Source organism: Antechinus flavipes, chromosome 1 (assembly GCF_016432865.1).
Source record: "Antechinus flavipes isolate AdamAnt ecotype Samford, QLD, Australia chromosome 1, AdamAnt_v2, whole genome shotgun sequence".
NCBI lineage: Eukaryota > Metazoa > Chordata > Mammalia > Dasyuromorphia > Dasyuridae > Antechinus > Antechinus flavipes.
Window position 1 is genome coordinate 615,013,486 of NC_067398.1, and position 27,363 is coordinate 615,040,848.

At 41.8% G+C, this 27,363-nt stretch overlaps 1 protein-coding gene and 1 long non-coding RNA gene across 4 annotated transcripts in view; one reads left to right on the forward strand and one right to left on the reverse strand.

Annotated features, from left to right (window-relative positions):
• The first annotated feature begins 1,818 nt into the window (after positions 1–1,818).
• Positions 1,819–27,363, forward strand: part of ZHX2 (zinc fingers and homeoboxes 2) — a 215,239-nt gene continuing 189,694 nt past the window's right edge. For 2 of the 3 annotated variants that reach the window (XM_051971035.1, XM_051971036.1), the window contains exon 1: positions 1,819–1,941. The gene's annotated coding sequence lies outside the window, so the exon portion shown is untranslated. The remainder of the gene's footprint in view (positions 1,942–27,363) is intronic. The other variant, XM_051971037.1, reaches the window with a different exon arrangement.
• On the reverse strand, positions 9,465–18,945 carry LOC127544416 (uncharacterized). The gene is made up of 2 exons (XR_007949439.1): positions 14,654–18,945; positions 9,465–13,281 (listed from the first exon to the last, which is right to left on the reverse strand). It is a non-coding gene; the product is annotated as an uncharacterized LOC127544416 (long non-coding RNA).

A 27,363-nucleotide genomic window follows, 5' to 3' on the forward strand; every position in this document is an offset into this window, starting at 1 on the left:
CAAAAAAAAAAAAAAAAAAAAAAAAAAAAAGTTGAAAAGCTCTGCTCTAAAGCCTGCTAATACAAGGGGAGGAAGGGAAGTGAGAGGAGAGTGCGTGTTACAGATCTGCGTGTTACAGATTTTGTAGATGCGAAGTAATTAATTACGTGTTGAGAAGTTTACTGTCTGTTTCTAAGCTTCTAGAAGTCCCTCATACATTCCTCATCCCTAAATCCATCCAGGAACAAGGTGCTCAAGTTTGAATTTTTATCTTTTCATCTATTTGTCCTTGGAAAATGCCACCCCGCCCCCTCCCCACGGGATAATCTGGCAAATCACCCCGCTCTCCACAGAGAAGGAATTTGAAAGCCTCCTCTCCCCAGGACTCCACACAGTCAGTAGTTAGACCCAAAGACTAACCCTGGCGCTGTAATAAGAATGCCCGCTTTTTTTGGTTACACTAGGAGCCACTGGCCCGTATCTTACATGCTAAAGGCAGCTAGTGAGCTTTTCTCTGTGGATCTCTTTAATTCAAACTATCTCGGGAGAGAAATCTGGGGGCTAATCCTCTAAAGTTTCTGTTAGAGAGAGGGCAGAGGGTGAATGTAAGAGGATTCAATTCTAAATTTCACTTTCTCACATAGAAAGGACTTTTTTCTATCTGCCAGAAGTATGCATTTCCTGAAGCCGACGGAATCTCGCCTGGAATAATTCTCATTTTTAAAAAAGTTGAAGACTGAGATCTCCAACCGGCATCAGGAATGCAGATGGAGAAGGGAAACCCCGTTAAACTCCCAGGTTAACGTGACCTAATTTTGAAGGATAGTTATGTAAGCGAGTTCCCAGTCTCCCCTCCCTCTCCCTCAGCCCCCGTCAACAGTTGCAAACGTGAAATGTCTCGCCTGTGTTTTTTTTTTTTTTTTTTTCCTTTCCTCTTCTCTCTAACCGCAGCACAAAGCAGGGGGAGCCCTGGGCACAAGCAAACTGATTTAACTGTGTTCCCCATCCACCCACTCCAGGGTCTGAGGCGGTTTCGATCCCCAAAGGAAAGATCTAAGAGGCGGCGACAGCAGCTGCTCCAGTAGCTGCATCCTTCCTGCAACTCGGCTTTTGCCTCTTCCCTCCTTCTCACCCGTTCCTCTATCTCTACTCCACGTGGTCAGGATCAACAGTTTGCCGAGCTCATCAGTGACACCTTGAACTTTTCCTAAAGAAAAGGGGCATTGCCCTTACAAGACGCTCCCTGTCCGGTTGCGGGGATGCACCACCACCGGAGCAGTACTTAATATTCAATGATCTCGCTCTACACTTCTCGCAGAAATTCCACCGGGTCCGTTACTGAGATCACACTTTTAAGTTAATTTCCCTCCTCCTCCCCTCCCTTCACACCACCCCTTCCCTCTAATTGCAAATAAACAGCGTGCGTTTAAGGGGTATTTCTTTCCCTGTTTTTAAAAAAAATGTTTGCGAAGCGTCTCTAGAGGGGTAAGAATTTCAGTTTGCAACTTTCCGCGGAATACGAGACCCGGGTGGAAGAGCTGGTGGTGGTATCGTATGCAAATACGCATGCTGACGTTAGAGATCATGTGGGTTTTGGCGTAGATTCCCCACTGATCGAGGGATTTTTTTTATCCCCCTTTTTTTTCCTTTTTTTTTTTTTTGGGGGGGGGGGTTGCCACCGTCTTAACGTTTAGGGTATTCTGATTAATTAGTATCATTTTAAACCACAGAATCGGATCCGATTCCACGGTGTGGAGTGGGGGACCGGTGGGTGTGTGTGTGAGTGTGTGTGAGTGTGTGTGTGTGGAGGGGGGTGGCTGGTGGTGGTGCTGGTGGTGGTGGTGCTGGTGGTGATTGGGGGGGGGGGGGGTGTAGAAACAGCCAGAGTTCCATTTTGGAACGTTCGCGCAGTGTCTCCGCTTTCCAAACCCGTGTCTCCGCGTTCCAAAGCCCCGGTGCAAGGTAAGAAACTTCCCCCCTCGCTTCCCCTCGCGGCGGCCGAGCGGCGCCCCCTCCCCCTCCCTCTCCCTCCTCCTCCTCCTTCCTCCTCCTCCTCCTCCTCCTCTTCCTCCTCCTCCTCCTCCTCCTCCTTCTTCCTTTCCTCCCCGGCGCTGAAATCTCGCACACTTCTAACTGCTCGCTGCACCGGGAGCACCTCTGATCGCCGGCGACTCCGACCTAACTTTCCCACCGGCGGCGGCAGCAGCGGCAGCGGCAGCAGTAGCAGCTCCTTAAAATGTTTTGTTAATGGGACTTGGCCGGCTTTTTGAAAAGGGGGGAGGGGGGAGAAGGAAGAGGAGGGTTTGGCTGTTTAATTTTTATTATTATTATTTTTAGGAGCAAGAACTAGCGGGGGGTGAAGTGGACACTCATTTTTCTTTCTTTCTCCAAATCTTGACGACAAGTTTTGAGTAATGGGGGGGGAAAAAAGAGGAGGAGGAAGGGAGGAGGGGGGGGGCAGAAAAAACATGTCTACGTTTCCCTATGTCGACATAAGCCACAAAAAAATATGGCGTCCGCTTTCGACAGGGCGTTACGTAGACGCGACTCTTGCTGGCTTTATTTATTTATTTATTTATTCATTCCTGCCGCGGCCGTCTCTCCACCCCCACCCCCCCCTCCCTCGCCCTCCCCCTCTCGAGTCCGAGGGAAACCGCAGGTCTTTTGTGCAGCGAGCGAGGCTCGTTGGAGACTTGACCCCATCTCCTCTGTGTGTGTCTGTGTCTCTGTGTGTGTCTGTGGGTGTTTTTAATAGTTAAATAGGTTGCGAGCTTCTGTGTGTGTGTGTGTGTGTGTGTGTGTGTGTGTGTTCCCCTTTTCTCCCCTTTCCCTGTGACGATTTGTCGTAATGTGGTGGCAAGGACCATGCATGACGCTATAGGTCGTTGCAGCAGGGAGATGGGAGAAAGAGACAGAGAGAGAGAGAGAGAGGAAGCTACAGCAACAGATACATGGTCAGTGGACCCTGTCACTATTTCTAACTCAGGTGGCACACAGGAGAGGGATGTGTGTGTAGTAGTAGAGGAAGAGGGTTGTGGTGGGGGTGGGAGAAACACTTCACTCGCTCCAATACCGGCTCTTGTTTATTCTCCACTCCCCCCTTTAACTTTATAATCCCCTTCCTTATGCTTCCCCCCACCTTTTAAAAAGTGCCCCCTCCCCCGCAAAAAAAGGTAATCTAAGTTGCTGTTAGTAACTCCTTTGCTGCTTTCCAGAGTTGCTATTCTGTCAGCTTCGCAAACCTCCCCTTCTAGCGAGCGGAAAGTTTTGAACAACAAATATCACATGTATCCCCCACCCTACCCCACCCCTTTCGTTTATTTTATTTTTTTCTTTTTTGCTGTGCCTTTAATTGTCAGTGACTGGAGTCTGGAAAGAGAAGGCTTGTTTTCTAGGCGGGGAAGAAAACTTGGTTCTCAGGAGGGAAAGTTGTGATTTGCTGGATTGATTGACTTCAAAGCCGTGTGGGGGTCTTTGCTCTCCACTCTTTCCTGACTGGTCCCTTTTATAGAAAAGTATTTTGTGCCTGGTTGTGGTCAAGCTCTTTTGTGTGCTCTTTCTTTTGTGGAGGAGGTGGGGATGGGGGTGGGGTGGGGTGGACGAGTGCATCTAGTTTATTGCTGAGTGTCGCTAGTCAGGTTTGGGTCCCAAGAGTCTTGCCAGTGCTTCTCAGGCCCCAGAGGTCATTGTGCCATCCTCTGCTTTGCTGTTCTTATCCAGTCCCTCAGGTAGCTAACTCCTGAGCATCTTGTAGATAAAACACCGGAGTGAGCCTCCTCTCACCAAAAAGAGTAGCACGTTCAGCGTTGAAATGTGTGTGGGATTGTAGAGGGTAAGATCTCTGTTTTGGTTTCAGCCAGAAAGTGACTTTATATTCATAAAGGAACTCATTTTGAGCAGCCCTGTCCTGGGGCAATAATGTCACAAAGCAACGGATGACAACCAATTGCAATAAATAAGTTGCAAAGTGGCATATTGAATATTGAAAATAGATTTAACAAACTGCATGTGGTTGAATAAAACTGACATAAAGAGTTGATTTATGTGACAAAATATATGTAACAAATGGATATAGGTGTACACATCACATTAGAGGGCTGGAAAAACAAACAAAAAAACCCCCCAAAATTGAAATCTATCCTCTAGCTGGGCAATCTAGCTGGACTTGTGGTCTGTCTGCAAGAATATTCAAGCGCTCCTTTCTTGCTCCTTCCATCTGGCCAGATGTAACATCAACTGTGCTTCTACCTGTAGTGATTTCTCTAGGGGAGACTACTTCAGGAGGTCAGTGTTTTATTGTTAATCAGAAACATTAGTCCTCCTTCAAAATATAAACTCAAACACATCTTTATTATTAGCCCAAAGGAAATTTATTTACTTTACATTAATAAAGAATTTACGATATTTTTTTTTGCCAAACATTTCAAAGTTCTTTTCTCTACTTGAGGTATCTCTTTTCATTCCGCTGCACCCTATAACTTTGTATTGAGGCCTAATGGTGATGTGGCTGAATTTGAAGTCCTAGCTTCAGAGACTATAGTTTTCTAGGCAATTCACTTAGCCATCCTTCCCCTTAATCTGTAAAATGGGGATAATACCCAGTGAGAAAGCGAATGAAAAGCCTTTTGTAAATCTTGAAGCATAATATGTGTGAATTATTAATAATTCCTGTTATTACATGTTTTTCCCCTAATGGAATACAAACTTCTTGAAGGCAAGAAATGTTTCTTTTCTGACTTTGTGTCCCCAGATAGATGTTAAGAGGAGATAAATATCTGTTCTTTATTCTTAAGATCACAAACACTAGGGTAGAAGGGATCTCAAAGGGCATTTAGTCTAACATTCCTTTTTTACAAATAAGGAAACTGAAACCCTAATAGGTTAAGTGCTCAAGGTCAGGGTTGTAGTATGTGTCAGAAAGAATTAATAGACCTGCCGACTCCAGTGTCCCATGTCTTTTTATTGTATCATATTTGCCCCTTCATTTGTGAGCAAGCTGCTGGTTCAGCTCAGCCCCTTCTTCCTCTCCCCACCCCACCCCCAACAACTTCATGCATTAGAGGTTCTGACCCTCCCAGTTTCCTCTATAACTTCTTCTGCTGATGCATTTATTGATGGTTCTGTATCTTGAAGACTGAGGAGCATTAGAAAGTAGACATCTAGAAGGAGAGTCACAAAACTTTGGAGTTAAAATGAATCTCTTCGACCATCAAGATCAACCCTTAAGTACGTAGGAGTTCCCTCTACATATCCCCAACAAGTGGCCAATTCAATTTCTAGTTAAAGAACATCAGTGGTGGAAATACCTTATGTGCTAAGATAGACTATCCCACTTTTTTCTCACAGTTCTAATTATTGGAAGAGAGCAATAGCTTATATTTAACTACTCCTTCCCTCCCCCCCAAAAAAATACTCTGTCCAGTAGCTGGACATCAGGAGAATTTGCCCAACCTACTTAAAGGAGTAGAGGTCTTTGTAAATCTTAAATGACTGTGCAAATGCTAGCTCTTTATACTGGTCCAGCCCTGTTTATTCCGCAAGTGGGTTTTGGGTAAATCCAAGCTATGGTACCTTGAACCAAAGAAAAGACAGCAGAGGATGGAGGCTCAGTATTGGAATGGTTCCTTTTTTAGAATGAGTTGCATCAAGTATTTTATGCTTGGTATTAGTCAGGCTTTAACAGTTGGTAACAATCTGCTGTCTCTGACAATAGTGCTGGTGGAGCTGAACACGCTAGAAAGTGTCTGGCAGCATAGTGTGATGGAAGGAGAATGGGGTGAACTGCTGGGAGGCCCACATTCTAGTAGTGGTTCTGCCCCCAGACTTGCTGTGTGACCATTAGCAAGCTTTTTCGGCTCTTAAATGAAGCTAAAGGATAAGAATGGGGTAACTCTTTTTGTTTCAAAGACCTCTTTGGGCAGCCTGGAAAAGCCTGTAGATCCCATCTCAGAATGATTTTAAATGCACAAAATAAAATACATAGGATTATAAGGAAACTAAAACAATGATCGGAGTATTTTAAAAATACAAATTCTGGACCTCAAGAATTTCTGACTTAAATGGTGTTTGAGGACCTTTCACTCCAGGCAATCTATGGCTTTCAATTACTTTACCTCCCAGAAAAGGTTTTGACCTTCTTCTATTTGGACAAATCAGTTCCCATCATTGAACCTTATTAGCTGGAATAAGAGTGGAGAGGAGATGTCAGAGTTAGGCCCCTTCTAGCCCTCACATTCTATGTGTAAATTTCTTTCTATCATGGATTTGTACTGTGCTACTTACTCTACTTTTTGGATGTGTGAAATCCAAGCCGTTTCTTTGAGTCAAGAACAAAGGATCAAAATAAATAAACATGAGGCATTGATTTATCGTTTTAAGGAGACCTTCGATGTGCTATGTCATGGGAAAACCCAGGAAGGCCACTCGTTTTGAGATGTCCAGTTATTCTTTCTCTCCCAATCATCCCACTTTTGAACAAGTGGGATATTACGGATATTACGGTTTCAAATAGATTTTTTTTTCCCAATGCTCATGCTTGTGGTGTTGCACCTTAAAAGGCTGGATTAGTCATCTTTCCTTAAATGCTCAAGGTGGAAAGAACACTGAAAGGTCCTTGGGGAAGAGGAAGGGGTCCAGATGTGATTTCATTGGTGAAGAAAACTTCTTTTACCTATGCAGATCGGCAGCTCAATCTTAATAGTTTTATGGAGGGACTGATTGGTTAAGTGACTTAGCTATAGCCACTCAGCCTAGTATCTTTCCCTTGGTGGACCTGGAAACAGGACATTCTGATTTCAAAGACAGCCCTCTATCCACTTCTAGTCACTGCAAGAGCCTTCCTAAAACATTACATTTCTCCTAAAGCCAGGGATGCTTTTTCAATGTACAAGGGAATTTAGCATGTGGATGACCTGAAAGATTATTTTGCAAACGGCTCCCCCGCCCCTTGCTTTGTTATTATTCAGTTTAGCTGTCAAGGCCACTTTTGATCTGTCCTTCCCTCCTCACTTTAATGTGTATTTAAAAATCCTTTGCACTGATTAAACTTTGTTGCATCGTGTGCCATTCTTTACAATACATAGCAAAAATCAGTAATGAAAGGGATTCTCCTCCATTGATACGAGAGGGATCAATATGAAACAATATAATATGGTCATTAGGATCCCCCACTTCTAGTGTTTCATAATATTATTACTTGTGGCCTCTATGAAGTTCAGTTTCTTCATCTGTAAAATGAGGTACCTACTTCATAGTGTTCTGAAGATCCAATGAGATAATATGCATAAAGCACAGTATGAATGTCAGCTCTTACTCTGCAGCAGTGATACCAGCAAGCCTTCACCCTGCAGTGTTGCCTCTTGGATAGGATTGGAGGTCTCTCTTAAGTGGGTGGATTTGGTTTGGAGTAGGAGAGGATAATCAATCTGTCTGGACCAGCCAGAGCCAAACCAAAGACATGCTTCTGTGTCAAATGGGGGAAAGAATCATCTTATTGGGCTGTGGGCTGAACTCTGGACCTTCTCCTCAGTCAAACAGAATCCTGTTATTTGTGGGCATAGTTGCCACCTGCCAAAATTGTGGACTTTTGTTGGTTAGTGAAAGAGATCCACTTGGGGAGGGGGGGATGGCCTTTTTTTTTTTTTTAACCAGAGAAAAGAAATGCAAACTTTTATTTTTTTTCTCCCTTTCTCAACAACACACTTTTCCAGAGTAGATTTGAAATAGAGGCACAGTGTTTCCAACTTGGAAGCAGATGGATAAATAGGAGTAGGAAATCTGGGAATCATGAAATCATAGATTTTTAAGTATTCTTAGAAGCTACCTAGTTCAACCCTGTCGTTTTATAAAAGAGGAAATTGAGACTCTTGTTACTTGCCCAAGGTGACACATTTCATTAGAAAAGCCTATATTCTTTTATTCTTACCTGAGAAATGTCTTGGGAAAAAGGTGAATTGACTAGCTGTTCTGTGCAATCCCTCTAGCTCTGTTGTAATTTGTCCTTCCATCTCGAAGAGGACCATAACATCAGGGAGAGGTAATGCTGTGACAACCCCGTAAATTAGATTTAAGTGAGGGAGGGCTGTACAAAATCACCTGCCTCACTTTCCCCTCCAGATCCATCTCAGTCCAGTGTCTAACTATAGATCAGGATGACCGGAGATGGTCCTGGAAGCAGTGGGTAACCATGGCCTTTTTAAGCTAAGGTCTTGAATGGGTCTCGGTTTGACCTTGGTTCTTCTACCAACTTCCTACTTGACCTTAGTTCACTCAGAATATTCATACAGGCTATTTGTACTTGACCTGTGGTAGAGCTTTCCAAACTCCAATTGGTGTGACCAGCCACAGTCAGACACAGTGGACCCTGACCCCCAACATAGTGATGTCGTTTTGGTTCTCTTCTAAAACAAAGAACAATACCAAATCAACTTGACCTTGTACAAGTCATTTCAGTTCCATTCAACAAAGATTTATTTGTTAAATGTGTAAGTGTGCAAAACACTATTCTGGGTGCTAGGGTTATACAGCTAGAAAACAACAACAAAATCCCTGGATCCTTCCCTTAAGGAGTTCACTTTCTATTGAGGTTGGGAATAAAACACAGACACACAGAACTTCAATGCTAATTTGGGGTAGTAATTTTTTTTTTAATTTGAGGTTATAAAGGCAATTTGAGGAAGAAAAAACATTGAAAGATGGAAGGAGAAGTTGGATGGAGGGGGGAAGCTGGAATAACACCTGAACTGAGTCTTCAGGAATAGGAGTATTCTAGAAGTTGAAGAAGAGGAAGGAGGTTATTCCAGGAGTGTCCTTATGCCCATGCATAGTGTTGAGAAATAAAATCATTACTGGCCCAGTAGATTTTACTTCTTTGGTTCTCAGGTTTCTTATCTGTAAAAGGAAAGTGGCGGACTAGCTCATTTTGAAGGTGTTTTCTAGCTCTAACAATCTGTGAATGATTCAGATCATGGGGTATAAAAATAATTAATTTCAGTAAATTATTTATCGGGTAAATATCTACGCAATGGAAAGCATTTGGGATAAATGCCAGGACACAAGGTTTAAACAAGTCTTAATCCCATCTCTCCCAGAGCTTCTCACATAGAAGGAGGGTAAGACATATAAAGAGATAACTCTGAGCAGTCAGAGAACAAACAGCATCTGTAAAGTGCCTACTATATATTACCAATTGGTGATATATAATAATAAATCATAAGTATTTTAGAGAGGTGCAAAACCCAGTGTTAAATAGAAGGGGAAAGGAGGAAAAAAAAACTATATGAGGGGTAAGCTTAAGTCTAGTTTTTATTATTATTATTATAGCTTTTTATTTACAAGATATATGCATGGATAATTTTTCAGCATTGACAATTTCAAAACCTTTTGTTCCAATTTTTCCCCTCCTTCCTCCCACCCCCTCTCCCAGAGGGCAGGTTGACCAATACATGTTAAATATGTTAAAGTATAAGTTAAGTACAATATATGTATTTGTGTGCTTAGGTCTAGTTTATTAAAGAGTAGGATTATACAGTGTTTCAGAGAAAGTCTTCTGGAATGGGCAGCATTAAAATTGCTCTTTAATGCAAATCTTCTTAAAGTGGATGTCAAAAAAAATTAGCTATGGTGAAGGGCATCAAAAATCCACCAAGATTTAATTCTTTAGGTAAAAATAAACAAGCACATCCATCTCATTTGAATGCAAATTTGCTTTCATCTTTAATAAATGGCAGAATTATATGTGTACTAAAGAATTGTTTTAAAATAAATTTCTTTATGACCTATTATCGCTAAATGTTTGACTTGTATTCCTATTTTATAATTCCTATATATCTGGGGTCACATAAAAATTTCTTAGTTGAAAAAGGGTCACAAATGGGAAAAGTTTAAAAAGTCCTGTCTTAAAGAATGAAGTGAGAATTGAATTGGTGAAAAGGAAGAAAAAGGACATGGTAGAAATAGGAAGTTTCGCAGGTAAACAGCACAAAGATAAGAGATTGTTGTTTGCAGTTGTTGACTTCTTGGTAGTTTGCCATTTCTTTCTTCAGCTCATTTTATAGATGCGGAAACTGAGGCAAACAGGGTTAAGCATCTTGTACAGGATCACAAAGCTAGTAAGAGTCTGAGGCCAGATTTGAATTCAGGAAGTATTCCTGACTTAAGGTAGGGAACCTGCAGGGGAAAGGGCAGTTTGGTCGGAAGGTAGGCTATAGCAGGGAGCAAATTCAGAACTAGTATTACAAGTACCTAGGGCAAATATAGTTGGATGTAATATCAAATTGTTCTTCAAAGAGCTTGGGCCTTGTTCCTGCGGGGGTTGGAAAAGAAAGTAGGCCCCCATGAGAAGGCTTCTGTAGTGATGAGATCCTGACAGCAGCAGGTTGGGACGTTTCGTGACTGTCACATACCTCATCACCTCATGTCCGTTCTCGGGACAAAGCACCATTTGCCCCCCATTAGTTATGGCTCTGGTGGTGGGATAAGGCTGCAAGGATCGTGGGAATTACAGTTGAACACTGAAGTTCAGGTCCTTGGTGTGCTAGTATAACTCTGGACTTGGTAACGGTTGGAGAAACCTATTTTTGGTAAATCTTTATATTTATCATACAGATAACTATATAATGTATAATATAATATATTTGTATTGAGGACAGGAGTTTGTTCAGATCAGTGTTTCAGAGGTTAAAGAAAAACATGCCCCTGTATCTCACTGACACTTTCTCCTCTGCCCACCCAGGGATGTTACCTGCACTTAGCCCCCTCTTGTTACAGCCTGGCTCCCCCCATCCATGTTAGGAGTGCAATAGAGACCCTGCTTTGCTGTTGTGCATTCAGCATTCTCTCCAAACTGACATTCCCATTGTAACCTAAGAGAAATGGATCAGAAAGAAGCAGAATTTTTAAAAACATACTTTTAAAGAAGCCTGGCTTATGGCCTTGCCTACAAGTCTAATAGGCCAGTGGGGCAGGGGAAAGAACATTGAACTAGCGAATCCTTTGCTCCTTATGTAGCTATGTGACTTGGGAAAGTAAAAATCACTTACCTTCCCTGGGCCTCTGTTTCCTTTTCTGTAAAATGAAGGGTTTGAGGTAAACTCTATAAAGTTCCTTCCTGCTGAGTCCTAAGCTTAAATTTAAATATTAAATATTTAAATATCCATGATATTAGAGGATCATAGATTAACTAGCATGGAACTTAGAAAGCTACCTATTCCAACCTCTCATGTTATAGATGAGGGAAGAGGAATAGATTTGTTAATGGCTCAGGCAGATGGATGCTTGGGCCTGAAGTCCATAAGACCTGATTTCAAATTCTGCACCAAGGGCTTGTTAACTGCTGTCTGCCTGGTATCCTCACTTGTTAAATGGGCATCATAATAGCACCTATCATACAGACTTGTTGTAAGGAACAAATGAAATAATGATTGTAAAGCATTTAACAATGTCTGGCACACAGTAAAGGCTCTATAAATATTAGTTGTTGTTATAGTAAATACCTGCCAGAGGATGTCATAAAGATACAATGAGATAATTTTTGAAGCATTTTGCAAACCTTGAAACCCTAAAAAAGTGCTAGCTTATATTATTTAAAACAGGACTTCTTAAACTTTTTCCACTTGTGTTCTTTTTTACCCAAGAAATTTTTGAGCCACCCTAGGTATATAGGTATTGAAAATAGGTCTGCAAACCAAACATTTACTGATAATCATAAAAAAATTTATTTTAAAATAAGTTTTTGTTACACAAATAATTTTAACATTTATTAAAAAAAGAAATGAAATTTGCATATTAATGAATGTGCTTGTTTATTTTTACATAAGGATTAAATCTTGGCAGAATATTTGATACCTTTTTACTGTGGCCAAGTTTTCCACAACCTCCACATTCAGTTATGCAATCCTATATGGGGTCACCCACAGTTTAAGAAGCTTTGATTTCAATGATTGTCCAAAGTAAATGGGAAACTTGGAATTTGAATTCGGATCCTTTGACTTAAAATCTAGCACTCTTCACATGGCACCATGCTGTCTCTAAGTAGATAGAAGAATAGTTTCTTAGGGTGACATTTAACTTTTTTCTTGCTTCCCTGTTTTGAAGCCGTCTCCAGAGTCCTGAGAACTGCACTAGTAGAAACACCTGAAGTTGGCTAGGTTGTGGAGGAGGGAGGGAGAATGGCCAGCTCTGTTGGTGTTTTTATACAATAAAATAAGATCACTATAATTGAGAGTCCTTGAATCATAATGCTTCCAGTCTATAGATCTCCCAGCTATAGAGCCATTTAGTTAAATGGTATGTAGAATTCTTTTCAGTAAATATTACCTTCCTGCTATTCTTAAAATATGCGAACAGTGCTAAAACGGGCCAAACAACAGAACATCTTGTCCACACCTGGCCCCGGTTTGTATTCTGGGAGTGCCCACGGGACTATTCAGGGCATACTAGGGCAAGGGGCAGGAAAAGGGGGTGGGAAAGGAAGGAACTTTCAAGTCATTTTCATTTTTCCTTTGGGTTTGAAATTTGCTCTTGGGGACCATTTGTAGATAGTATAGTTAGGCCAGGAGACAGGTATGATCATAGAAGCTCCAATTCTGGAACTAAAAGGATCCTCAGGGGTCCTGTAGAACAGGATTCCTTCAACTTTTTCTACTCCCAGTCCGTTTTCACGTGAGAAATGTTTTTCCCATAACTCTGGGTATATAAGTATATAAAATAGGTGTACAAATCAAATATTTACTGATGATAGATCATAATCTCTCCACTCTCACATTAAGTTACACAGCCCACAGTTTAGAAGCTTTGCTCTAGCCCTCAACTTGAATAAGAATCTAGGGTCGAGCATTTCTGACAAGTAAACATCAGGAGGGAATTGTGATTCAATGCAAAGAGCCCTTTAGTAGTTAAGAAACAGGGGTTTGAATCCTACCTGGAAGATGTTGGGAAGATTACTTAACTTTCCTGGACCTCAGTTTGCTCATCTATAAATTGGATTAGATGCCCTCGGATTCTAACTCTTGCTCTCTGAACTTATAACATCATTTCTGTTTGCAGATCTCTAGCGAGAGGAATCCAGTAAGCAAGGCATAGCACTTAGGGACTGCTCATGGTCAGGAACTTTCCCGGACAGGTTAGGTCTGAGCTTTCCTCTCTTCACCCGCCAACCACAGCGCTCCTGATTCTGCCTTCTGGGGCCAAGAAGAACAAGTCCAACCCCCTTTCCACAGGATGGACAGTGTTTCCAGTACTTGGAGGCAGCTCTGATAACTCTCCATTCTCCCCAGGTCATGATCATGTTTTAATGGAATTTCCCTTCACTGAAAGACAAAAAAAGAAAAGAATATTAATGGGAAGTTAGAGAAGCCCTAAAATGCTGAGGGTGAGGGCTGGAAGGGATGAGAGTTAAGGTTAGTCTCCCCTCCCCCTCCTTTTTTTTGAGTTGATGAGTCGGGAGAAGGCGGTGGTAAGCCCATTGGCCCAAGAGCAGTCCAGGAATCCTGGAGGAGAGCTAGAAGCTTATATCCTGCTGCAAGACAGCTTGCTGTTTTCTTCAGGGGAACTTGGTATACTAAAATTGGATTCTAAGAGTGCTGTGAACTTATGCCAAAAACTAGGAGATCCTGACTGTTTTATATTGTTTCCAAGACAAAGGGCTCTTAGGTCAACGGAGCAATGTATTGCAAGTGGACTTGATTGTGCATGGGCTGAAGTTGTAAATTCAGGAAACCAAGTACTAAGTTGAAATTGAAGTGAGACTCGGTTTGATTTATTTGGTTACTTTCTAGAAAGGTGTGATTTCATTGATCTGGGTACTTCCCTCCATTAATGCAAATTACTACACATCTTTCATTTGTTTTATAAGTTGCTGTGGTCAAAAAACTCTTACATTCCCTTGAACTTCACACTGGTGAGGGAAAGGAAGAAGCGCTTATTAAACTCCTACTTTGTGCCAGGCATTTGGCTAAACCCTTTAGGATCCTCACAAGAATCCTGGGAGGTCAAAGCTGTTATTATTCTCATTTGATAATTGGGAGAACTGAGGCAGGGAGCAGTGAGGTGATTTATCCCGAGTCATTCAGCCAGATTTGAACTAGTTCTTCCTGAATACTAACCTAATCTTTTTTTTTTTTTTTTCTGCTTAATTTTACCTATGTCAGGGTACATTTGGACCTTGGTCTCTGACTCCTAAGTGTCCAGCACCTGTGCACTTCCCTATCTCTCTCTTTTAAGATTGCTGTGCTGGTTGCTTTGTTGAAGTATCTCTCCCCCCCCACCCCCCCAGCCTTTCTTTCTCTTAATTTATTTTTTGAAGTGGAGGTAGGATTATGTGGAATGGCTCATTGGTTTGGTGATGGGGATATATGCAGAAAGGAAGGAGATGTTAAAATATATTCCTAAATTTCTTTGAAAAGAAACTGGGGGATGGGGAGGAATTAGGGGTAGTACCTCCATAGCTTGCTGAGACATCAGAATAAGACTTTAGTGTAGCACTAGTAGTAGTAGGGTGATTAAAACCTTTTTGCCAGCAGAATTTCCTGTCCTCAGGTCCACACATAAGTGTGCATCATATAAGCCTCCTATGTTGGTCTGTAGCTTTTGTTCCCTTTTTGTTCTTTTCTGGTGCCTTATTATAACACTGTTAATAATGATTTTATCAAAGAAAACAGCATATAAAAAGATGTACCTGCCTTCTCGCTTCACCCAAAAGACCATGGGACCTTTCCATTTGGGTTACAGCGGAAATCTCCTTCATGTGTTGTCTTTCCCATTAAAATGTGAGCTTCGTGAAAGCAGGGACCGTCCTGCTCCTCCACAGGTTCTTCAATGCCTAACAAAGGGCTTTGAACGGAGTAAATACATGCTTTTAAAAAAATTCCTTCCTTCCTTTAGTTGTCCAATTTTGACTCTGGCAGACCCTACCCCATGTAAAAGACTCCCCTAAAATCGTAGTGACAGCCAGGACCTACTTTTGCTAGGTCGAGGCCCAGGTTGGCTGGTGCTAAAATTTTTAGCCACAACAGTTCTCAGAACTTCTGCCAAGTTATATAGGGTTTATAGTGTGTGTGTGTATAGAAAATTGGAAAAATTGGATAATAGGCCTAATTTCTTGACCTGGTGGTTGTTTCCAAATTGGCTGATGTTAATTTTTCCCCACTCAGCTAGTTACCCTTTGATACTTGGTTTTCATAACATACTTTCTTGATGAAATTTTCCTCGTCCAGCTTAGTGAAATTACCTCTCTCTGTCTTTCAAATATACATTGGAAGTGATCTCTTCTCAGAGTTGAAACAAAAACACTTAATCCAAAATATATCTAAACATTGATCTCCTCCATGATGTCTACATAGGTAGTTTTCATCAGCTTTGCTTGGCTACCTTCCAATGTAGCAGGTTGTACTTTGTTTTTTATTTTACTTTATTTTATTCTGAACTTAAATAATACAAATATTCTACAAACCAGTAGAATAGGAGCGGGGACAAGATGAATACACATGAAATTATGGGATGATTCTTTTTACTGATTGTTTTTTCCAAGTCCAGAATGCAGAATTCCAGAAAGAGAACCTTCTCATCAGCCTCTTGGCTTCTTTCAGTTCAAATCCCACCTTCTGAAGGAGGCCTTTTCCAACCCCTCCCCCCTCCATCTGCTTTCCACCCCCACCCCCATTGCTACTCCCTTCCCAGGAAGGTGACCATTCATCTACTCTGTATATCTAGAATGTAACTCATCATTTACATAGTTTTCCCATTAGAATGTATTCCTCCAGGGCAGGTACCTTGATTTTTTTTCCTTTGTATCTTCAGTACAAAATAAGTCATTAATAATGCTCTTGACTCACTCAGTCAATTAATGGTTAGGAATTAAATGGTTAGGAATGGTTTCCTTACATTGGGCCTAAATCTCCAACATCTACTTGTCACTTAGTTCTGCCTTCTACCAACAAGCAGAACAAGCCTCACCCACATATGTTATTGTTCAGTTGTATCTGCCTTCTTGTGACCCCATTGGGGGTTTTCTTGGCAAAGACACTGGAATAACTTGCCATTTCTTCTCCAGCTCATTTTACAGATGAGCAAACTGAGGCAAACTGAGGAAGTAACTTGGCCAGGGCCACCCACCTAGTACATGTCTGGGGCTGGATTTCACCTCATGAAGAAGTCTTCCTGACTCTGGTCTTTTTGTCCACTGAGCCGCCTAGCTGCCCCAAGCCCAAGTTGCATTGTAATAACCCTTTAACTACTAGAAAAGTTGCTGTAATGTCCGTCCCACCCAAGCTTTCTCTCCTCTCGGTTCATTGGCTTCGGTTTTTCTGGCTGATCTTCATGTGGCTTGATTTCCAGTCCTTTCACCATCCTCCTTGCCCAGTATGGCCCTTAGTGCCTCTCCTGCTCAGCGGATGATGGATTATCTTATAACTTTACGTTGATATTTAATTTTTCTTGGGTAGGTCCCTTGTGTTCTTTGAGAAGGGAGACTGGTTCATTTTTCTCTTTGTGTCCTTAGCACACAGCACAGTTCCTGGCACAGAATAGGCATTTAGTAAATGTTTGCTAATCAGTTGACTGACTGATGCTTGCTCTAGATTCGTTGATGATTAGAATTGGTTTTTAAAGTGCCTTCCACAGAGAATCCAGGTGCACACTTGCTAAAGAGTTGGTACATCCTATTTGCATGAACAAGTCACTTAGCTTCTTCTCTAGGCCCCACATGTTTAAAGGGTGCAGCCTGAGCTGGATTAAAAAAGAATTGGGAGACAGCAAAATAAGTAAAACTGCATTAGGACATAGGTAATGTTAACTTGTGGTTTTCTAAGCCACTATGCAGCTAACTGGGATCTTAAGTATAGTTTAGTGACTCATGTTTCAGGTGAGTTTTATGCCAGGCTATATTGATTTGGAATATCTTTACTTGGGACTTCCTTGTACCCATGAAATCACAAGTTCATCTCTTTCCTCCCTAAAACCCAAAACAGCACCTTGGACAAGGTAGATGCTTAATACCCATTTGTTGATTAATTGACATGCCTGAAAGACAAATCTGCTTTTTTTTTTTAAGTTGATTTTTACTAATATCTTTTGTTTTTACATTGCCTAGATTTCGCTCTGCATTTATCCCTTTCCCCATTTCAGAGTGCTATCCCTTAGAACAATTTTTTTTAGAAAAAAAGAGGAAAAAACCAACTACATCAATCAATAATGCATTGGAAAAATGTGGATTTCATATGCCTTGTTCCAAACTAACGGACCCCTCCACATATACAGTGGGAGGGGGTGGGGGTATACTTTCTGAGCCAATGAGGGCACGGTGGGAAGAATGTTAAATAATGAGTCAGGTTGAGACCTGGGTTTGAATGTTGCTTGCGACGCTCACAGGTGGTGAGACCCACAGACACAGCCCAGTCTGTCCTTGCCTTCTGTTAAATGGGGATAACACTGGACGGCACTTACCTGTGTGGGGCTCCAGGGAGCGCATGTTTGCGGAGGTCTGGGAAACCTTCTAGCCTTATCAGAGTGTCAGCAGTCATTTCTGCCGTCCCCCCGGACTTGGGTGGGCTTGGAGGAGGCAGAGTCGGCAGCCATCTGGGCCTGGGAGCCTCAGGCCTCCTGCCACGGGGCGGGCATCTCCTGCTTTCAGAGTCCATCAGCTCCTCCTGGCAGGAGCAGCCGCTTGTCTCAGAGACTCACAGTCTCCACCGTGCCTTGTGGTCTTGCCTTTTAATTAACTTGTTCTCCCTCTAGCCCTGAGTAATGGAGGTGGGTTTGCCTATCTCGTCCAGGCAAGAGCACGTCCAGGAAAGCTGGGGGGAGAACCCGCCCTGCCTCCTCGGCCCAGGCTCGGGGCTTTGCCTTCCGCCCAACAGGAGGGTCACAGGCTGCATTTTGGACTCTGGGCTGGGAATTCTTGCTGGCAGTCAGCTGGTTGGGAGAGCAGTACCCTGGGATTAAGGAGGTCTGGGCTGGTATCCAAGGTCCGTTACTGATTTACCCAGTGACTTCTCTGGGACCGCAAACTCCAAGGCTGGGGCGAGGCTGACCCAGCAGTTTTCTCTCGGCTGCCTAAGTTACTCCTGGTTCCAGACTTGGAAGGGAGGCCAGAGCGGACTGGGAGGTGGCTGAAAGAAGGCCCCTGTCCAGAGAGCCTGGCTTAGCGGCTTCAGGGCCTCTGGGGCAGTGCCCCAGGGAGGTCACTCGTCCTCAGTGGACTTTGGGGGTAGAAGGGCTAGCTGGGGAGTGCTTGCTACTAAAAGCCACCTCGGTTCCCAACAGTTGGCTGAACTGACTCACTTCTTTGAGGGATGGAGGCCGGGGCCGCCCTGTCCCTCTGGCCTATAATGTAAGATCAGAGGGCTATCACTTTTTAATTACTTGACACCTTCCATCCCTGAAAGGCTCACTGACAGTCATTCTGGACTCCCTGTGCTTACAGTCCTCATTATCCTCAGCTCATTGTGAGGTGCACACACAGTCACAATCACAGTGACCCAATGTGGCATACCTCTCAATACTCACCACGCGTATTACTGGTCCATTTTGGCATTTGATGACGCCCTGCTTTCTATTGTTTACTAATGGTTGTGTTTCTTGTGTGCGGTGGCTGCCCATCTGTATGAGGGGGATCCTATCTTTTTTGTGTGTTCTGGACCCCTTTGGCAGTCTGGTGAAATCTAATACTTGCTGTGGTTTGTTGCCTGCATTCATAATGGAAGGAAATGCTAAGTTTCAGTTAGAGGTCAGTATAAATAAAGATCTAATTTTTTCCAATCCAAGCTCATGAACACCCTGAAATCTTTCCATGGATGTGTTATGGATTCTAAGCTTGAGAACCACTGAGCTAGACCATAGGTTCCTTAAGAACAGGGATTTTATTTTGTATTTCACAAGTTTATTGAACTTAAGCTGGAGAGGATCTCAGAATCCATCAAGACCAAAGGTGTCAAAATCCATGGGTCTACAAAACTTCAGGGGGCTGCTTGAACCAGATGAAAATAGAGTTTAACAAAATAAGTAAAAATAAAATATAAATCTATGTTATGTAATAATATAAATAAAATATAAAAATATAATACAATATAGACAGTGTTCATTTGTGTTTTTCTAAGTCACCATGTGGCTTGGGAATCTGTTTGTATTTGAGTTTGACAGCACTATTCTAGGTCAGCTCTCTCAATTCACAGATAAAGAGACCCAGTCCAGATTAAGTTATTTGCCCAAAGACACACAAGTAGTCATAATCTTGTATCCTCCCCAGAGCCCTAGACTTTGGTTGTTGATGGTGCTCAGTCTTTTTGGTCATGTCTGATTTTTTGTGATCCCATTTGGGGTTTTCTTGGCAAATATGCTGGAATAATGTGCTGTTTCCTTCTGTTCGTTTTATAGGAAAACAGGGTAAAGTGGCAGGGTCACTCAAGCTAGTAAGTGTCTTAAAGCCAAATTTGGATTCCGGAAGATGAGTCTTCCTGACTTCCTAGTCCGATGCTTTATCCACTTGGCCTTGGATAGCATAGCAGAGTGAATAGAGGGACCTGGTCTAGGGGGCCAGTTCGAATCTTGTTCTGTGTTTCTGGACACGTCATTTAAGCTATTGCTTTATTTTCTTCATTCATAAAAAAACAAGAATGTAAGGATCTCTGAAAGTTCACTCCAGTTCTCAGGCTATCATATTATGGTGTGGATAAAGTGTTAGTTGTTCCTGCCTCTGACACATATCAGTTGTATGACCATTGGCAAGTCACAAAGTCTCAGGATCCCTGATAATTCTTTAAGATTACATGGTGCACACTACTAGCTGATCCACACTGGTGGAAAGCTTCCCAACCTCTAGTTTCTTGTGCTGATGAAAAGACAGGTCCAGATCTCCCCATCCCTTCTGCCCAATACCATGATAATGGATAGAGAATTGTAGTTAGAGTATCAGGTCTTAGCTTTTAGTGCCATCACTATTATGAGCTGTTTGGAAATCCAATAATAAGGAAAGATTTGTGTCCAATGACCACTAAGGTTCCTTGTAGCTCTGACATGCTCTGACTCTTTGAAATATTAAAAATGTGAGTTATTGTTACTTATCTTCCTATGTTGATATGAGGAGAATTCTTTGTAAACCTTAAAAGCACTATATAAGCAATCATAAATTATAATTGTTATTATCAACCTCAGAATTGTGGAGAAAGTGCTGTATAATTTTGTTTAAGTAATTGGATTTATTAAGAGAAAAGTAGGGAGGGTCCAGAAAGCTTTGGTGCTTAAAAATGAGCAAAAATTCCCAAAGAAGGTATCACTTCAAAGGTCTGGAAAAGACCCTACTTAAGAAATAGTAATTGTTTGTCCTTCATTCTCAAAGAGGACCATGACATCAGGGAGGTGACACCATGACATGCTAGTGAATTGGATTTGAATGAGAGAGGGCTGTGCAAGGTCACCTGCCTCACTTTCCCCTCCAGAGCCATCTGGATCCAGTGGCCACAGATAGAACAGGACAACTGGAGATAACCATGGATGAAATGGGAAACCTTGTATTTTTTAAGCTAGGGTCTTCAACAGGTCTCAGTTTGAGTAGAAAGGAAGAAAATTACTTTTTCAGTTAAAGAAGTGAAAATTCTAGAGAAATATAGATGAAAGCACTTCAAGAATTTTTTTAAATTAAATTAAATTAAACTTTTTTCTCAGTAGTATTTTATTTTTCCAAACATATATAACAATAGTTTTCAACATTCATGTTTGTAAGACTTTGTATTACAAATTTTTCTTCTTCTCTCCCTTACCTTACCCCTCTTCATGACAGCAAGCAATCTGATATAAGTTAAATATGTGCATTCTTTTAAACTTATTTTCATATTTCTCATGTTGTGCAAGAAAAATCAAATAAAAAGGGTGAAAATACTATGCTTCAATTCACATTCAATCTCCACAGTTCTCTTTCTGGATGCATTTGGCATTTTCCATCCTGAGTCTGTTGCAATTGCCTTGAATCATCACATTGGTGAGAAGAGCCAAGTCCATCACAGTTGATCATCACATAATCTTGTTACTCTGTACAATGTTCTCCCGGTTCTGCTCACTTCAATCAGCATTAATTCATGTAAGTCTTTCTAGGCTTTTTTCAGGAACATTTCTAGAACAAAATTCTTGTGTCCCTAGGTTCTGAACTTCCCCTGGTCTATTGTACTCTATTCAGTACCACCTTTTGATATGATACATTTTTATAATGAAGATTTTTAGTCTTTAGGATATGGTTTGATCATTATCTAAAAAGTTAGATATTACTATAGCCTGAAAAGTACAGGAGGCTTCTTGTCCAATTAATAACCCAAGCAAGCATTTATTAAACACTTCCTGTGTGTTAGGCCCATGTATAAAACACATACAGATACATGGTTACCTTGGAACAGAAGGAATTATTAAGATGTGATGGTCCATGAAAGGCCACCTGTAGAACATGGCTCTTAAGCTAATTCTTTTTTTTTTTAATAGCTTTTTATTTAGAAGTTATATGCATGGGTAATTTTTCAGCATTGACCCTTGCAAAACGTTTTGTTCCAATTTTTCCCTCCTTCCCCCACCCCCTCCCCCAGATGGCAGGATGACTAATACATGTTATATATGATAAAGTATATGTTAAATACAATATATGTGTACATGTCCATACAGTTGTTTTGCTGTACACAAAGAATCGAACTTGGAAATAGTGTACAATTAGCCTGTGAAGGAAATAAAAAATGCAGGCGGACAAAAATAGAGGGATTGGGAATTCTATATAGTGGTTCATAGTCATCTCCCAGAGTTCTTTCGCTAGGTGTGGATGCTTCAGTTCATTACTGCTCTATTGGAACTGATTTGGTTCATCTCATTGTTGAAAATGACCAGGTCCATCAGAATTGATCATCATATAGTATTGTTGTTGAAGTATATAATGATCTCCTGGTCCTGCTCATTTCACTCAGCATCAGCTCATGTAAGTTCTTGAGCTGATTCTTAAACAATTCCAGGGATTCTAAGAAGTAAAGGTGGTGGCTTGAGGGGCAGCCAGTGCAGAGACTCAGAAACGGGGACTGGAAGGTCATGTGTCAAAAACAGCTGGGGGAGTATGCCTGGATTACAGAGTGCATGTCAAGGAGGAGTGGGTAAGACTTGGAAGGTAGACAGGGGCTGGGATGCAAAAACACCCAAGTGCACATCTGATTGTAGAAGTAGTAGGGAGGCTCTGGAGTTCACCGAGTAGGAGGAGACTGATATGGTCAGATCTGAATTTAAGGACTATCCCCTTGGCAGCTCCCTGGAAGATAGTTTGGAGTGGAAAGACTTGAGACAGACCAGTTAGGGTCATTGGAAGAGTCCACTCAGGATGTGATAACTACAGTGATGGCTTTATGACTAGAGAGTGGGGACGTCAAAGCACATTTTGGTAACTGATTCCATGCTGGGGCAAAGGAGATCAAAATCAAAGTTATGTGGGGTTAAGAAAGGGGGAGACTGGGAGACTAACTCTACTCAAGAGGAAGAGAGAGGTTTGAGAGAGGGGATGAGTTTCGGGGGACAGATGGGTGCCATTTTCAACAAGTTGAATTTGAGATTGTAGGCCTCTGATTGGTGGTGCTGGATTGGAGCTCAGGGGAGAGACTGGAGTTGGAGTTAATGGATGTGTGAGTCATCTACATAGAATGAATGAATGAAGAGCTAATTTGTTACATATTTAAATGTAATATATGCCAAGGATTGTGCCAAGCACAGGGAGTACAAATGTGGAAGTAGAATTATTCTTGTCCTCAAGGAAGTTGTGTTCTGTTGGGGGAGAAAACACAAAAGGTAAAATTTTGGTTTAGGAAGTTACAAAGGTAGTGAGTGCAAAAACAGGACAATCCATTTTGATGTCCCCTTGCTAGAAGCAATGTTAGTTGTGATTTGATTACAGCTCTTAGAGCATGAGTTGGAAACAGGGAGTGGAGAAGGGCAGAAAATATCTGAGGTGAAGATGAAGACACAGGTCCAGGAGATATAGAACTGGCCTAGCTCCAGGCATGGTCAGGAGTGATCCAGTTTGGAGCCTAAAATATCAGTAGCAGCATTTAAAACAGATGGTAATTAAAGTGATAGGAATTAATGAGGACATCAAAAAGGGGAAATAAGCATTAAGTACTTGCTAGGTGCCTATTATCTATATGATTTTGATCCCCAAAAGGGAGGGTGCTAGTATTGCCCCCATTTTTAAGTTAAGGAAACTGAGGCAAATAGATGAAGTGACTGCCCAGTGTCACACAGCTAGGCTGAGGCCAGGGCTTCAACCTAGGTCTTTCTGATTTCAGGCCCAGCGCTCTATCCCCTGAGTCATCTAATTGTCTCTAAAGAGAGAAAAGGCCATTACGGAGCCTTGTGGTATTCCCAAAGTTAGATCAACTAGCAAAGGAGACTAAGAAGAAATGATCAAACAGATCGGAAGAAAACCAAGAAAATGGTGTCACCAGAATCCATAGAGAGTGTCCAGGAGAGCATGGTCAGTAATGTCAAGGGCAGCAGATAGGTCTGGAAGGGTGAGGTCTGAGAAAAGACCATTACATTTGGCTGTGTCGAGATCATTGGTTCCTTTGGAGAGAGCCTTTTTAGTGAAGTTGCAGGCAGATTAGAAGGACAATAGTCAATATTATTTATCAAGCACTGGGCCAGGCACTGGGAATATAAATAAGAAAAATAAATAAATAAGCTAGGCCCTGCCCTCCAGGAGCTCATAATCTAATGGGGAAAGACAGTACACAAAGGGATCCTGAAAAGGATTATGGGGGAAAAGAGTGAGAGAGATGGTACCCAGACCATGATCTCCTTGGAGTCAAAACCAAGCAGGAAAAACTCATGGGAAATGGAGTTGAGAATTCCGTGTCTTTTATAAATGAAGGTTTGGGGAGGAATTTTTTCTTTCTAGAGAGTGGAGCAAAAAATTCCTCCACTCTCTAGAAAGGAAAGAGGCAGCTGAGGATACCAGAGAGATACTGGGGACCAAAGTTCTAACGGTATCCGGGATGGTGAGATTTCTGGTGATGAGCTTCTCCTGGGGAAAACGTTCTCTGAAGAGCCAAAAGACCAAGCAGAATCTGTAGTGGGTTATAAAAGGCTGTGTGGAAATGAAGATTAGAAAGGGTGAAGAGTGATGGGAAAGGAAATGGAGGCAGTGGATATAGAGACCTTTGCCTAAGGAAAACTACAAGATGCTAGTCTAAGGATATCCTTAGTGAAGGGGATGGGAAAGACAAGAGCATGTTTATAGGCAGCAGAAAAAGCTAGTAGGTTGAGAAGAAGTAGAGAAGTTTGGGAGAAGGGATGAGTTTGCTGGGAAAGGTGAGTTCCATTTGCAATGTGTCAAGAATAGCACTAGATAGATGGATTGAATTGAAGATTTTTTATAGTATTTTATTTTCCCAAATACATGTAAAGATAGTTTTCAACATTCCCCTTTGCAAAACCTTGTATTCCATATTTTCCTCCCTCTCCTTCCTCCCACCTCTTCTCCAGAACAGGAAGCAATCAGATATAGGCTGAAAGTGCATGAATTGAAGATTAAAAGCAGTGGAGGATCATGGGGGAAGTCTGTTAGAGAAGACAGGGTGTGATGAAGGACACATGTTAGTGCGTTGGCCTTGGCAAGGGGAAGGACCACCTGGTTGTCAGAGACTGGCAGAGCAGAGGGAAGACTTAAAAGGGAGATATAAAGGGCTTTTCACCTGGGGAGAAGAGCAGAGGTTGAAGCTCTCAGTGAATGGCCTTCATTTTCTTGCTAAAGAAAAAGGGAGATTCTCAGCTCAGAGGATGGGGGAGAGGGAAGTGTGTGTTTTGAGGGAAGAGAAAAACCGTTTGAAAGCAAAGTAGGGAATCAACCAGGGAGGAATACAAGGATTGCCATGCTGTGGTAAGGGCCCAGTAGATAATGTAAATGCATTATTGGCATTTAATAAATATCTGTTGACTTAAACTGAATTAGAACAAATAGGGAAGTTTGCTTCTTCACTATAATATCACCCTCATGGGTTGGTTTGATTTTTCCTTCTATTTCTCTGCAAACCGCCGCCCCTGCCCCCAACAGTTTTTCCTGCCAAGATTATAGAGGCCAGCTTGGAGTAAAGCTTGGCAGGGACGCACCATCCCAAATTTCTCATTATATGTATTACGCAGTGCAAACTTAGGCTAAGCTTGGACCTCCCTGCGTGGCTCCCTCTGTGCTGCGCTTGGCTCAGTCTGGATGTTGCACTCGGACTGCAGAGTTAGGAGAGGTAGCTGGCTCTGGGTTTACCCGTAGGTTAGGCTGCGGCCACCTGAGAAGGCCGACTCAGAATAAGTCCTTGTGACATAAGAGAGAGACCACGGGCTGGTCAAGGCAGCGCAGCCAAGTGGCTCAGTGGGCCTGGAGGCAGGAGGGCAGCTTCAGAGTTCCAATCCTAGTGGGAGACCCTGGGCACGTAAATTTGCCTTGTTTCCTCATCTGTAAAACGAGCCGGAGAAGGAAATGGCCACCAGTCCAATGCCTCTGCCACGAAATCCCCAAGAGGGTCATGAAGGACCCCCAGAAGGACAGCACGAGAACAAAAAGGGGGGTGAAAGTGACTTATGATTTCTGGAATATAGGAACTCCTAGATAAGAACATGTTCTTTGCCAGCATAGACTGCAGTTTTTTCTGCAATTTAGAGATGTGCATGTTACCCCTTGGACAGCTCCTTGATGACAGGGACTTTCCCCTTTTGTCTGTCTCCTCAGTGCTCAACTTGGTTGAGAGGCTCAGTGGATAGAACACTGGGCCCGGAGTGAGAAAAGTGAAGTGCAGCTCTCCTCTTAGGTTCCAGGGGACCCTGAGCACCCAATTTCACTTCTCCTTGCCTCCGCTTCTTCAGTTGTAAAATGAGGATAGTGATAGCCTCTAGCACCCAGGGTGATTGTGAGGATCAGGTGAGGCAATGTTTATAAATTGCTTAGCATAGTGCCTGGCACATAGAAGGGCCTGATAAGTCATCATCTTTCCCCTTCCCCAGTAGGTGTTTGTTGATTGATTGGCCCAGTGAGGGAAGCGATTGATTGAGGAGGATGAGAATATTAACAGCTACTAGGACCAGAAAAGATGTCTGGAAGGCAGTAGCCCCTAAGCTAAGACTTACAGGTGAGAGATTTTTAAGAGATGAAGAGGATGCATTCTAGATGTACAGTCAGCTCTCCATGTCTGTGCTTATTGAGGGGAAGAAGAGCTCTAGATAATACCAAGGTTAAACAACAGTTTCTTTGGGTCTTGAGCACATACTTTTTATTTTTAAAAGATTGTTCCACATTGCTTTCAGATTTAAATTTTTTTCTCTTTTTTATTATGAGCTTAATAAGCACCAACAAATGTGAATATTGAAATTATACAAAGGGGAAAAGGGAATGATATTATGAACAGTGTTGTACCATTTTTTCATTTTTCCCTACTATGTATAACTTTTTTTATTTTATAGAAGTCAAATTTAACTTGTTATTTCCATAACCATCTAATTTGTCTATATTCCTTGCTGAACTTCCTTCTACTTTCTTCTGTTTTTAAAAAATCATTCGTGGATGTTCTTTTTTTTCTCCCCCCCCCTTTTTTTAAGTATTACTGTCACTATCCTTCAGTTCTCTCCCTCATCTGAAAAAAAAAAAAAAAAGCTTTCCCTTGTCTAAGTAGATTTTTTTTTTAAATCTCATATTGGTCTTATCTGAAAATCCATATCTTATTCTGTATCTCTCGGTTAAGAGGCAGAAGACAAGTTTCATTATCAGTCTTCTAGAATTATGATTGGTCATGGTATTGGTTCTCACATTTGTTTTCCTTTTTTCCATGTAATTATCATTTTGTAAATTGTTTTCTGGTTCTATTCACTTTATAATCTATTCACTCTATAATCAGTTTATATAGGTCCTATCAGAGGCTTCTCATACAAATCCTTTCAGGCTTCTTGTCCCTTTTGTCATTACTTAAAGTGTAATAATATTTCATCACATCTCTATGCCCTGATTTGTTCCGCCATTTTCCAGTTGTCGGACACCACTTTTTTCCTCCCAGTCTTTGCTGCTAAGAATCTTTTCATACATATAGGTTCTTTCCATCCTTGATCTGTTGGAGGTATCATTCAATCAACAAGTAGTTATTAAGGGATTACTATGTAAGCCCTTAAGCTTAGGCCCTCTGCTAAATTCTGAAGATACAAAGAAATGCAAAAACAGAATCTCTGTACTCAGAAGCTTACATTCTGATGGGGGAGACAACATGTAAATCACTTTGTACATTCAAGACATAAACAATGTAAGTAGGAAGTAACCTGAGAAGAAGCTCCATCTGTGAAGGTTTGGGGAAAGGTGAGATGAGAGCTGACTTGAAGAATTGAGACAGAAGAGTACTCCAGGAGTGC